The following is a 14,849-nucleotide window of genomic DNA, read 5'->3' as shown; positions in this document are numbered from 1 at the left end:
GCATCGGCTAACAATGATGGAAATACAGAAGTCGTAGAATTTTTTGAGAACGAGGCAGACTCATTCTTTTGTGGTGACATGTCTATCGACCTTCCAGTGTATGCAGAGTTGTGTCAGGAGATTAACATGGGACCATATAATACTTCATTCTTGGAGAATTGTATTACTCAATTCGTTGTTTAGATCTTCCATAAAGGTAGATAAGATATGCATTTTAAGAGGGATTTTTCAAAAATTATTTATATTAATGTGCTTTGTATAGTTTAAATTGATTATTCTAACATTATTTTTTATCTGTGCAGGTATCGACATTTTCAGGATGAGTCGAGGGATGAGCGATGAGGAGTTTCAGGAGATGATGGCACACATGTCTCCAGATCAGCTCGCGAGATTCAGAGAGATGGCAGATCAGGAGCTGTCTTGTTCTTCGTCAGGGCGCTCTACTAGATCAGCTTCAGCACGATCAGATGCTTCAGCTTTGAGCAGACGATCTCGACGCTCGCGACTTGGGCCAGAGGGAGGGACTGCGACTGCAGGAGGATCAGGGGGGTGCTGCTGTGGAGACACGGACGCGGTGTCTCCGTCTCGTCGTTCAGCTGGAGCTCGGTCACCTCTAGGATTTGTCACACCTGTGGGGACGTCCACTCCAGTTACTCTGACTTTTGCGTAGCCGTCGGCAGATGGCACGCCTTTTGGTGGCACTCCTTTTGGTGGCACCCCTTTGAGTGGCACTCCAGGAGAGGGTATCCCCGTCGGTACACCGGATGTACAGGGGTCTCCTGGATATTCTCTTTTGTTTTGCTTATTTGTTTTTTTGAGATATTCTTTGTACTGACAATCGTGTTTCTAACAGTTAGCATTTTGTTTTCTTTGCAGCACTCCATTACAAATCGCGATCCGCAAGGCCTTGAGACTCGATATGCAGAGAGGCACGGTCTCAGATCATTGATCGACCGATTGTATAGACGCTGCGGCCCAGTAAGTCACTCATCTTTCTTGTCCGTAGTTACCATGAGATATTTGAATGCATTATTGTATGGTGGATTGATATGTTGTTTCTTTTTCTGCAGAATCCGTTTGATGCTCCTTTGCAGCGGGAAGAGCTTTCGGGGGACGAGGATTTGTAGCTCGCCCTTGGATCCTTAGAGCTCACATACCTTTAGTTTTTAGTCGCCCGATCTATGTAGACATTTTCTATGTATTAGTGATATTGTTTTATGATTGTATCAATCGCATTTTATGCGATATCATGTATTTATTTCATCTATCAGTTTTATGATTTCAGTACATATTCTTTTTCTTTGCAAACGCTTTGTATGCAGCAGTGCAGAAACTATTTTGTATGGCTCTCATACAGCACATAGTGCTATATGTGGTAGGGCATGTTACCGTCGTTATTTGCGTCGCAAATTTACTGCACGGGTCGCTATTGTCGTCACTATAAGCGTTGCAAATTCTCTGTAACTGTCGCTATATGCGTCACTATATACGTCGCATTTGCGACGTATATAGCGACGCATATAGCGACGATTCTATGGCGTCGTCAATAACGACACTTTTTGCGACGACGGGGGCATATTTTGTTGTTTGTATTTTCGTCGCTTTGAACGTTGCTATAAGGTCTATATCTTGTAGTGTTTCCTATAAAGCATTGTACTTGCTTCCTTTTTTCAATGAAATGATAGTACTCTTTTCTTTCAAGTAAAGTGTTTGTGTCATTGTCCACACACAAGATTGTGTTTATGAGTCCAAGTCTCAATCTTGGAACCTAATTCACTTGTGTGATAGTTGGTCTTGTCTTTGTCTATGTCTTCATGAGTTTGGTCTTTATCTTTCAACCTCCATAGCTTCTGCATTGCCATGTCCTAGATCCATGTTTCAACGTTATGTACTATGACTTGAGTAGTTTGTGCAATTTAAACACATGCTCCATAAATTGACTGGCCACTTGAGAAGTTATATATTCTTTCTTTGTAGGATTAATGTGTGCTACCTTTGTGAGTGTATCCACCATAACGTAGATACTATTCCACCCTTTCTCAGTAGTAGGCAAGCCCACGATGAAGTCCATAGCAGGATGCATCCACTTGCGCTCAGGAAGTAAACCATTGGGATTTTGGATGCTATATTTATTTTAATGACATAAAATATATTTTGAAAAAAATATTTAACATAATTTCATAAACCCTTCCAAAAGAATCTCTTTGATATTTTATCATAGCACTTGAATGCTCCAAGATGACCACCTATGGGCAAATAATGTTGGGGTTTACAAAGTTAAGCATAATGCAGATGGTTCGGTTAGCAGGTATAAGGCTAGGTAGTTGCAAAAGGCTATGCTCAAACATATGGCATAGATTATGAAGAGACATTTAGTCCAGTTGCTAGAATGGCAACTGTTAGATGTGTGATTGCCTTGGCAGCAACCAAAGGTTGGAATTTGCAGTAAATGGATGTTAAGAATGCCTTCTTGCATGGTGAATTGCAAGAAGAAGTGTATATGGAGTAGCTAGCAGGTTATGAGAATTTAGAACATCCCACATATGTGTGCAGGTTAAAGAAGGCGCTCTATGGGCTGAAGGAAGCACCTAGAGCATGGTCTGACAAGATTGGAGAGTATCTTGTCAATATTGGATTTTGTATTTTTGATGCTGATCACTCACTTTATGTGGGAAAGGGAGATGCAGGTTTGGTCATCATAGTCATCTATGTGGATGACTTGATTATTACAGGTGACAGTGACAATGGGATTATTAAAGTTAAGGACTTCTTGAAGAAGAAGTTTGAGATGAAGGATTTGGGTGAGCTAAGATACTTTCTTGGTATTGAGATAAACAGATGTGATGATGGTATATGGCTATCCCAAAGGCAGTATGGCTTGGATATGTTATCTATCTAAGTATGGTATGACAGCATGTAAGCCTCTTTTAGTACCATTAGAGCAAAATGTGAAGTTGAGTGCCGACATTGGGGATGAGATAGAAGACCCTACTATGTTCAAGAGGATAGTAGGGAGTTTGATTTACATGACTATCACAAGACCAAACTTGAGCTATGTTGTTGGCCTTGCCAATCATTTTATGCAGATGCCTAGAAAGCCTCATTGGGATGTAGTTAGATGTATATTGAGATATGTGAAGTCTACTTTACATTATGGACTTTTTTATGAGGTAGGTAAGGATTTACAGGTCTTTAGATACACAAATGCAGATTGGGCTGGTAGCATGTCACACAGAAGATATACTAGTGGATTCATGTTTTCCCTTGGTAGTGTAGTAGTTACATAGAGCAGTAAAAAGCAATCTATAGTTGCTTTATTGAATATGGAGGCTGAGTATAGAGGTGCTGCTATGGCAGCATGTGAGGTGGTATGGCTACAAAAGTTATTAGGTGATTTAGATGTGCAAGGAGATGGTCTAGTTGTCATTCATTGTGACAACATGAGTACCATACAGTTAGCTAGGAATCTAGTCTTTCATGCTAGGACAAAACACATTGAGGTGCACTACCACTTTGTGAGAGAGAAGGTACTTGCAGAAGAGATTGACTTGGTATATGTCAGCATACAGGATCAGATAGCTGACATTTTCACAAAGGCATTGGGTGCAGAGAACCTTCGAAAGTTTCAAAGCTTACTTGGAGTTGCAGAGATAGAGTTGAGCTTTAGGGGGAGTGTTGAGATGGCAAGCTCAACATGTGTGGACATTGATGATGGACCGCCTGGATGGATGGGTCTGCACGTCTACACTTAGCACATTGGTGGTCATTATGATACTCACATGGCAACTGACTTATCACTTATTATATTTAGTTTGTTACATCTACCTATAGCTGGCAAAGATATAGCGCCAATCGATTAGTGTAGTCTATTATGTACTATTTGACTTAGCAGGTCACTTTCCTTTATGTTGTATCTTATCTATACTTTGTGGACATTGTATGGAGTGTGGAAGAAGAAGAAGAAATCAGCAAGAAAATGTTTTGGCCTCCATCTCTCTTCTTGTGTTCTTGAGTGAGCTTCCTCTTGTGTATACAATGTGTGTTTGGCACAGCAGCAGCTCAACACTTCAAGACTATGAGATTATTTCCTTTGAAAGCCAAAAGATGAATGAAAAAAAAAGGACATAAACATTTATGATCAAGAGATATTGGCTATCCTTCATATCCAATCAAAAAATGACATTATGATCTTTATGGTAGCCGGTTTAGGGAACAGAGTGATTATCATCGGGTCCTCAAATACTTCCTTTAAGGACATCACCTATGCCTCTTTTGCTAGCATTGCATTGACTTTGAGAAGTTAGGGTATACCAAGATAGGCACTAAAGTAAAAAATTCTTTGAGTTGACTAAAAATCTAGTCAATAATGAAATCCCAAAAGAACCCCTCATTCTTTAGCCTATTGCTTAAAGGTGCTACAATTGCTACATATTGTCTAATAGACATTCGATAGAAAGATAAAAACCTAAGGAAACCATGGAGAGAAGTTGTATTGGTCAAGGTTGGACACTCTTTAAAACATTGCACTTTCTTTGGTTAACCTTTATGCCATTTTGACTCACAATATGGTCCAAATGCTCCACTTCTGTTTGCATGAATTAGCACTCTCTCTCCTTTACAAGTAATTTATGCACACTCAATATGTCAAAAACTTATGTGCATGAGATGTTCCTTTAATGAATTGCTATAAATGAGGATGTTATTGAAGAAGAATAGCACAAATTTGAAGAGAAAAGGGTATAAATCTTATTCATTAAGCTTTGAAAGGTGCTCAAGGCATTGGTTAATTTGAATGGCATAACAAGAAATGATAGGTGCCTTGATCAATCCTAAATGTTTTCTTTACTTTGCCACCCTCTCTCATTCAACAAATTCAGAGGTAGCCCTATCTCAATAAAGTATTTGGCTCCCTTCAACTCATCCAACAAGTCATCAATTCTTGGAATGGGGGGATACCCATTTTTAATTATGATCTTATTTAGATTCTACTAATCACTGCACATTTAAAAGGTGCCATCTTTCTTCTTGACCAATAACACTAGTGACACATATGGTGAATATCTTAGCTATATGAATGCCATTTCCAATAAATACTTGATTTTCTTAGCTATCTTATCTCTTTCACATTTGAAGATCCTATAGGGATGTTTGTGATGGGCTTTGATTTCGGTTCTAAGCCAATTGGATGATTAATTTCTCTCTTAGATGTAAGGGCTATTTGTTAACCCTCAAACAAACAAAGGTGGAAAATCCGAAAAAGCTAAAGTAGAAGACAAAAGCCAAGGCAAAGAGAAACAGAAGACAAAGACGCACAAGGAGAAATGTCCTAAATAAGGGAGAAAGGCGCGCAAGGAAAAGCGCAAGTCAATACTTTAGTAAAAGAGCGCAAGCGCATCATGGTTTAATTCAAGGAGCACCGGGATCTGGCTCTCACCCATGCAATTTGTAAATATAGACGGGCGGTGGAAAGGAAGCTAGGAAGATAGAAGGACAATGGGAAAAAGGGCCTAGGCCACGGCCAGCCATGTAAAAAAGAGAATAAGGGGATGACCGCCCAAAAGGGATTTAGGGTTTTGTATATAAAGTTGAAAAGTGAATGAGAAGCTCATTCTTATGTGTGGCCAAAAGTGGCTCTCCTCTTCTTCTTCTTCTTCTTCTTGTTCTTGCTTGCTTGAGCTTGTGCTTGAGAGAGGGAGTGTGAGAGTGTGAGGGAGTGAGTGTGTGAGGGTGAGGAACGTGGAGGAGAAGCTCTCCATCTTCTCCTCTCTTGTTCTCTTCTCTTCTATTCTCTTGTCTTGCTCGCGTCAATGAAGCTTGGAGCGTGGAGCTTGAGGATGAAGCTTGCACTTGGATCGTGGAGCTATCGGAGTGCGCGAGAGAGGAGGTAACTTGATTGGCATGGAGGTAAGCTCACTACACCCGTAGATATGGATGGCGTGTTGGCTATGTGAGAGGTAGCCATTAGTGCTCGGCTTGGAATGCTTGAATAATAAGCGGTCAGTGGGTCTTGGCGGTTAAGCAAAAGCTCCCACATTTTGGTTCCATTGCCGGGACCTATGGATTCAAGCCTTGAGTGCTTGCATGCTTTGAATCGAGCATTGGAGTAGGGTTTTCCCCGAACTGGTGCTTGAGGTAGATAGGTAGGAAGCAAGGGAGTTTGAAGAGGTATTCGATATCCTTAGCAAGTAGATTTTTGATTTGTTATTGAATATTAGGGTAGGACCATCCATCTCCATCTTTGGTTTTGATTTTTGTTGCATTAGGTTAAGGTTAGGATAGGAAAAAAGAAGGAAAACAGTAGGGTTTTATGTTGTTGTATAATAGGTTAAAAAAGGGAAATAGGGGCACAGATTCGGATTTCTGGTTGGAAGAGTATGAGGGACTAACCTTTGAGGTCACAGCAGATTGGGATGGGGCAATAAGAGGCCTAGGGAACCAGGAAAGGCCACATTTGACATCCTGCCCTCTGAGAAGAGAGTGAGATTGAGAGCCAGGGAGAGAAAGAGAGAGAGAGCTGCGGGGAGATCATCAACGTGCTAATCAATTCGAGTGCCACACCATTTTCAGGTATGAGAGTCCTAGAATAGGATTGCCCTATCTTTGGAATCAGACCATCCAACTCCAAAAATCGGACCACCCTTCCGATCCGATTCCCAAAATCGGACCAGTCCCAGAATCGGACTACTTTGAAAATCGGACCACCTTGAAAATTGGATCACCTTCGTCTGACTACTAGAATCAGACCACCCTGTCCGATCCGATTCCTAGAATTAGACCACTCAAAGCCGGACGCTTGTCAAAATTGGACATCCGATTCCAAAAATTGGATGTGACCAAAATCGGATCACTGGGCCGATCGGACCAACCCAAAATTGGACGTTCAACTCTGATAATCAGACTCCTGAAAATCGGACATATGAGAATCGGATAGAAAACTGTCAAAATCGGACATGTGTCTAGAACACAAATTTTGACTCATCTAAACCCCGAAATTGACCCCAAAGGCGATGTAGAGCTAAAGGCACATCACAGACCCATCACTGGGCTGAAACTTAGAGCAAGTAGTTCAAAATTTGGCTATAAACGGTCCTCCAAATTGCGCATGGTGTTTACCGTAACAACCCTGCAGGCCGGGGGGGACTGCTCTCCTAGACCCCCGCAGAGGGGCTGCCCCCTCTGCACCTCCCCCAAGTAAGTTGGAGGGAAAATGCACGTCATGACAGGTCCTCTGAGTTAGGCCATAGTGTAGTAATGGCTCTACACAAGCATAGATCTTCACTTACAAAGCAGCAACCAGAAGCCCACACCCAAACAAAGACAAAAAGAGACCCTAGAACCTCAACAGGAAAATCTAGCCATCAAAGGCAAAAGGGCCACACCATGAGAACACAAAGACATTGTGTTCAAACCGCGTCTAGTCAGAGCAAAATGCAACATCAAGCTACAATAGCAAGAATGACTAGATATGACAGTCCTGACGATAGATGCTCCTTGAATAGCACTGCACTGACAATCCAAGACATCAGTGGAGAATCCACATCTGGTCATGCAGTTGGGGACTCAAGGGCATTTGTCAGAAGGCTTAAATTTACAAGCTAAGACTCGAAAGACGAAGACACAGTACCACATGCTTATCTTAGGGTCAAACTCACCGCAAAAAGAGAGCATACTATCGATGCTCTAATTGATGAAGGAGCAGATTTTAATATCTTGACCTATGAATCATGGACCCTACTAGGCCAACCGGAGCTCACACTGACTAATGCAACTCTTAGCCCTTATGAGGGACACCCACAAGCACTCATATGGAAGTGCAAAATCCTTGCGACAATTGAAATTGAAAGCTTGCATATCCTATTTCATGTTCCTCCAAATAGTGCTAGTTACGGGAAGGAAACCCTCCTTGGAAGACCCTTCAAAAGGGCGACCAAGTGTGAGGCTGACTATGTAGCACAGAGGATACACCTGACACTACCGGGCGTGAGGATAGTCACAACCTTTAGCAAGGGTGACCTCATCGAACCTCGAGGGAAAGGCAAGGAAGGTGCCGACATAACAGTCAAGCCTACTAACAAGAGCAAGGACTTGTTGGAAGAGTTGATACAAGCACAGGTCGAACAACGAGAACCAGTAAGTGAGGCCATGCCTGAAACAAGAGGGTCAAGGGACAATGCCAAGGACGAGCTTTGGACTTACAAATATCGTAGAAGACCCCAAAAGAAGCCCAAGCCTTATAGACGAAGGCACCGATGGAGGGTCAGCACAACGCCGCGATGGATATCCAAAGCATTGCTACGTGCTCAAGGATATTATGCAGGTAACCGATGGATTTGGGTACCAAAACCCCCTGCTAAACCACCTCTATCAGCTGAAGGCTAGATTGCATCAAAAGCAACAAAGCACAGGAGGAAATCTAAGAGAAACTCCAGGTCTCGAGGCAAGAAACAAAACATGAGCATTCGAAAGAAAGAGCCAAGGCCTAGCATGCTTAATAAGCATAGGTCATATGTAGCCATTGAGCGTGCACAAAGACCATTAGTGCTTAAGGAGCTTTTGACTTCCCAAGAGGATAATGAGCACCAGAGGTGCAACGCTGTTCATGAGAAGACTGATTTCTCAACAAAGCAAATAGCACAATCGTCTAATAATCTCGAGCAAATCATTCAGCTGGTGCCAAGTCCACCTAAGAATTCTAGATCTCCTACACCCTCTTTTTCCAAACGGATACAGGAAGCACTATAGCAGTCGTCAAAGGCAACTGCTCAATCCCAATCTCTATCTCCATCTAAGCTTCCAAATGTCCAAGAGGTGGGACATGACACCATCCGTAGCTCTCGGCCCAAGGATATGCCCGAGCAACCTAATGTGACTAGATCAACTCATGCTCGATCTACACAGATGAATGCTCAAAGGGCAACAAAAGACACGACCACTTCCGATCGCCCTAGGGACTTGACACCGCAATCCACCAAAGGTAGCCAGCCCACGGGACTAGCCGCTACTACTTCTAATCAGGGATCACAGCAGTCACAGCCCTTGGCCATGACAATGCCCCTTGTGGAATGTGTCCTTAGTAGTTTACCTGTGGAGGAGGTGTCATAGCCAACTTCCTTGACAACTCTAGCAAAGTGCCTAAAGCCTAGGCTGGAGGAGTTAAACACAAGGGAATTGGCTAAAGAGCTAAACTCTCCGAAAAGGGGGGCAGTTGTTGTTGAGAGAGAGAGAGAGTACGAGAGGAGATACACAAGACATGCTCCCAAAGAATGATTCATATTGATGTAGAGTTAGTATATATAGGTGAGACCCAAGTCAAGCGAGAGATGATATATATAGTTGTAACATCCCCACTCAAACAAAGGTCTCTGGCTGCGAGTGAAAAAACCCTTGGGGAGAACAAGGGAAAAACCCGAGCCCCTGCACATACCTACGATACAAAAATGATTTACTATAAAGTTTTCTTAAATACAATGATACATGCCTCAATCAGTGAGACAAAAACTTGGAGCAATACCAAGTTCATGTCTTAATGAGCTAAAGTGAGCTTCACTAAGAGCTTTTGTGAAGATGTTTGCAACCATTTGATCACTGGGACAATGCTCCACATAGATCTCCAAATTTTCATCAATCTTCTTTGGAGGTGAAGGAGGTTTATGATCATCAGAATTAGTAGAATCACAAAGCAAGTAAGGAAATGCACTAAGAAAAGATTGTGTATCATCTGAAACATCTGACGACCATGTGCCACCCATAGTGTTCTCATCAAATATAGCATCACGACTAATGATAACCTTTTGAGAAGAAGGATCATAAAATTTGTAACCTTTGGAATGATCTGAATAACCAAGAAAAATAACCTTCAAACCTAGAGGATCCAACTTATGTCGAGTGTCCTTGGGCACATGAATATAAACAATGCAGCCAAATGTGCGAAAGTGAGAGACTGAAGGTGTCTTCCCTGTCCAAATTGTTATAGGAATTTTACCAGCAGGTGCAGTAGTTGGAAGATGATTTTGAATAAAAACAGCTGTTAGAAGTGCTTCAGTCCAAAACTTTCGAGACAAACCAGAGTGTATAAGCATGCAACGCATAGCATTAAGAATCGTGCGATTTTTGCGCTCAGCAACACCATTTTGCTGAGGAGAATAAGGAACTGTAAACTCATGATGAATACCTTGATCCTTACAGAAGTCATCAAATAGATTGGATACATATTCACCGCCGTTGTCACTACGAAGCGTCTTTATAGAGAATCCAGTTTGAAGCTCCACACTTATCTTGTATTGTTTAAATATAGATAAAGCCTCAGACTTATGTCGAAGAAGATAGACATGTGTGTACCGTGAGAAATCATCAATGAAAGTTATAAAATATCGATATTGAGACTTTGAGGCAGGAAAAGGACCGCAAATATCGGTATGAACCAAATCCAAGAGAGCACAGGAATGTGATGAAGTAGAAGTGTGGAAAGGCGAACGATGGTGTTTTCCAAGTGCACAGTACTCACATATTCCCATACGTGGATGAGATTTAAGATCCATACCTTGCACAAGACCATGACGATGAAGATCAAGAATTTTGGCAAAATCGGAGTGTGCAAATCGTTGATGCCATAATTTGCAATCTACATCTCCAGGGGCAGTAACAACATTTGCAAATGCATCATTCAATGATAGCTCAAATAGATTACCATGTCGAGGAGCCACTGCTATAGTATGCCCGTCTTTCTCTATACGACATTGATTATGATCAAAGCCAACAAACAAACCAAGATCAACTAGACGAGCAACAGAAAGAAGATTTCTTTGCAAATCTGGAACATGAAGAACTCCTCTTAATATTCTAGTGGATGAAACAGTCCCCAAATATAAATCACCCACTCCTTTGACTTGACAAGTCGTATCATCCACAAGGTAAACAAACTTCTTGACAGGAAGAGAATGATAATTGTGAAGCCACTGCGATTGGTATGTCATGTTTCCAGTGGCACCTGAATCAACGATGAATAGAGAACCATCATGAACATGAAGTACCTTTTCTGGAGAGATATCATAATGGACGAAATTGAGCTCCTGATGAGTATGATCATCATCAGTTGTAGTTTGTTGAACAATATAAGCTCGAGAATGTTCTTCATCATATCTGCGTTTATAACAACGACGAGATGGATGATCTGTATGTGCACAATAATCACAAGGAGGAAAACTTTTGGACGAGCGAGGTTGCTTTGTAGTAACTCCATGCTCCTCATCATATTGACGTGTCCAGCAATCAGAAGCCACATGACCTTTCTTATCACAATAAGAACAATGTTTGTTAGGATAAGCAAGATGAAAAGATTTACTACTTGGATTAGGGCATCCACCCTGTTGAAAACGTGAAGCAGGACGCTTGCGAGCAACAAAAGCAGCATCAAAATCCCTTTGTTCCCGAGTGACCAAAACAGCATCAGATTTTTCCAAATGATGCTCATGTCGTTGAGAATATTCAATAAGAGATATACATGCTTTGTCAAAGTGGATATCATCCTTGTTAGACAAAATAGTGATGATATTGTCATATAAAGGATCTTTGATGGTATGAAGAAGTTGAGTAACAATCTGATTTTTAGCAACAGGAGCGCCAGCAGCACCAAGCTGATTGATAATGTCTTTAAAAGCCTCGATATGAGAGTGCATAGAGGTACCAACCTTATATTGAAGATTCTTCAAACAAGTTTGGAGATATAAAATTTCGGTGACCGATTTCTTCTCAAACGTTGAGATAAGATACTTCCAAATAGCATGAGAGGTTTCCAGATGAAAGACATCCAACATAAGTGAGTTAGGAAGTGCAGACAATCTATAACGACGAGCCGCTTTGTCACGACGAATCCAATCAGTATGATCAATTTTCCATTGTTCAAATAATGGACCATCAGTAATCATAGAATTGTTATTCATCACATCAATAGGTTGAACTGGGCAAGACAGGTCTCCCAAAACAATATCAAATAATTCGTCACCTTCAAGAATTAGCATCATCTTTGCTTTCCACCCAGGAAAGCCTTGTCCTTGGAAGAAGGGAATCGAATGTTGGCCAGACGGATATCCATTAACAATTACGCAATTGGCCATGCCTGTATGTCGAGAGAAAACAAATAAGATGAGATCGCAGAATCTGCAAACCATGATCAAGATGAGCGTAGTTGAGACGCATGACAATCAAAATAGGGATATGCACGTAAGAACGACGAAAAGTATTGAGTGACTAAAAAGAAAGCCCGAAATAGAGAGGCGTAACGTGCAAGACGAGATGACGCATATAAGAAAAGTGCTATTTCGGTCGAGCAAAGAACGTGAACGATAATAAAACATCGCTAAAAATAGCAAGATGTTTGCTTGTCGTAATCAACATCATTAACGAAGACGAGCGATTAATAAACTGTAATTGGGGATTAACAAACTGTAATTAGAAATACAGTTTTAAATAAAGAATCGCAGATTTGAGCAGAATTGCTGTCTTGAATCCTGAACTGTCATAACTTTTGATCTAGAACTCCGATTGACAAGCAGTTTTGACAGGATTCGAGAGCACGATGAGAGCTACGCACCTGGACCTGGTTTTGTTTTTAAAGACAAAATTAACTAATACTTCTAATTTGAAAAAGTTCATGTATTAAATCATCACTTGTGCAAAGAATTCAATCAAGTATAAACAATGAAACAACTTATCTTCCTTGTTGTTGCTACGCATCCATAGCTCTGATACCATGTTGAGAGAGAGAGAGAGTACGAGAGAGATACACAAGACATGCTCCCAAAGAATGATTCATGTTGATGTAGAGTTAGTATATATAGGTGAGACCCAAGTCAAGTGAGAGATGATATATATAGTTGTAACAGTTGTGTCCTCACAACCTGGCAAGGTTATTCAGCAGGCCACGGCTATGTCCCATAAGGACACGCTAGAGAAAGAGAATGCTAAGGCCCCAAGCACATCAACGGTTGACCTGGTCCAGGGTCCTGAGTCATTGAGAGATACACCTACATGACCAAGAAAAAGAGGAGAAAACAACGAAAACAACAGCAGTTGCAGGTGGTTGTGGACCCCAAGAACATTGAGATGAAGAGCGCCGCAGAGCTGAGGAATATAGCATCGAGTCCATCCACCACTGCACCAATTGATGCCTCAGCTAATAGCGGTGAAACCTTAGACACATCCATTTGCTCTGAAAAATCAAAGCAATCGTTACCATCAACGGCTACTTGCAACACTCTATCCACCGACAATAGAACTCACATCAACCGATTAAGAGTGGATACAACGCTATCACAATAGGATGTCAAATTTACACTAGTCACATCCAAGGAGAACCATGACGCAATGACAAAGCCTCAGGAGAAACATGAAAACCCCAAGAGCATAAGAAATCCTAGCGCTGGCCAAACTTGCTCGTCTAGGCGTAAGCCCCTAGCTACACTAAAGCCCAGGCAAACTCCTAGAACCTTGCATGAGATAGCAACCGATCAAGCCCTCATTGAACATAGAAGTGTCACAGAGTGCTTAGCTGAGTTGGATGCTAAGCTCAGAGTGTTCGCACGTGTCTATGTCCTGGCAGACATAGGCGCATTCCCTAAAGAGCAGCTCGAAGAATACTTGCCAATATCCCTTATCCTGGGAAGAGCAAGAACATCTTGACGAGCACTATAACAGGCTTCTGTATGAATGCATGCGACTCATCTCTGACGAGGAAGTCGACGAACTGCGCTTAACTGTCACATTCAATGATGTGCTCTGCCAACCAAATCTCTTAGAGATAGAGAAACTAAAGCGACTATCAGATGGTCGAAGTCAATTTGAGCAACGTTGGTGTGAAAACCGCGTTGCAATGGCCGAACTAGGAGCCCAGATCATGACAGTCTCAGAGGAGAGATTGGCCAAATTACGGTCTCAACGAGACCCAACCTATGTGGCACCAACTTCCCTTTGAGTGCTAACTGCCATTCGAGGTATGGACTTAGTTGAAACTAGCCAAGAGAACTCTCTGTCTGATAAGGTTCTCACTGAGGAGAAAGTACACGTTGCCAGTAGACTCGGACAAGGTTCCATGCTACTCCATATTGCAAAATATCTATCAGTATTGAGTAAGATGCCACGAGTACTTGATGCGTGTGCCACGCTCCAGTACAATCCGGAGTTCTACAATTGGCTTTTATCCTCGTGAAGTCACATGGATTCATGGATATGTATATAAATAAACAATGACTTTTGTGACCCTGTATAGACACTATCAACACACACAAGCAATAATAGTCAAGCGCAGGGAGAAGAGTTGGGTTCAATAGGCTAAGCTCCTCAGGTCCTCCTCTCACCACACATTTAGAAGTTGTGTGACCATTCCCACCTCCAGGTGGAGGGCATGCAACCCTCATTACCACCATAGGAAGCCCCGACCAACATCTCTAATGGTGTAGACACAAGGTAGCATTCCTTTCTATACACCTTTTCCCCTTTTCGGTTTATCCTTCCAAGGATGAGCCCTGCCCCACTCCATGACAAACGGTCCATGCAACTTTGCATAAGCCAATATTTGCTAATGGCTGGAGGCCAAACGAACATCATCATAAGGGCCATCCCTCTACTACAACCACTACATGCCTCACCTCTCCCCTCCTCATCATATGCGCTTGATAACCCACTGTATAATCCCTTCCATGTGAATGGTTTTATCCTGTATCAAGGCCTAATCCTTGGTTCGCATTTTGCAGTTCCCCCTATGTGGAAGACATGGAGCAACTAGGGAAGCTGGCTTGCAAAGACACTCTCTACCGTCGAAGGGAACATGCAGCATAGGCTCCTTTGCCGGTGCG

This window comes from Lygodium microphyllum, chromosome 16, assembly GCF_053477565.2.
Source record: "Lygodium microphyllum isolate KBCC chromosome 16, Lygodium_microphyllum_v1.1.10, whole genome shotgun sequence".
Lineage (NCBI taxonomy): Eukaryota > Viridiplantae > Streptophyta > Polypodiopsida > Schizaeales > Lygodiaceae > Lygodium > Lygodium microphyllum.
Note: the sequence above shows the minus strand (reverse complement) of the source record.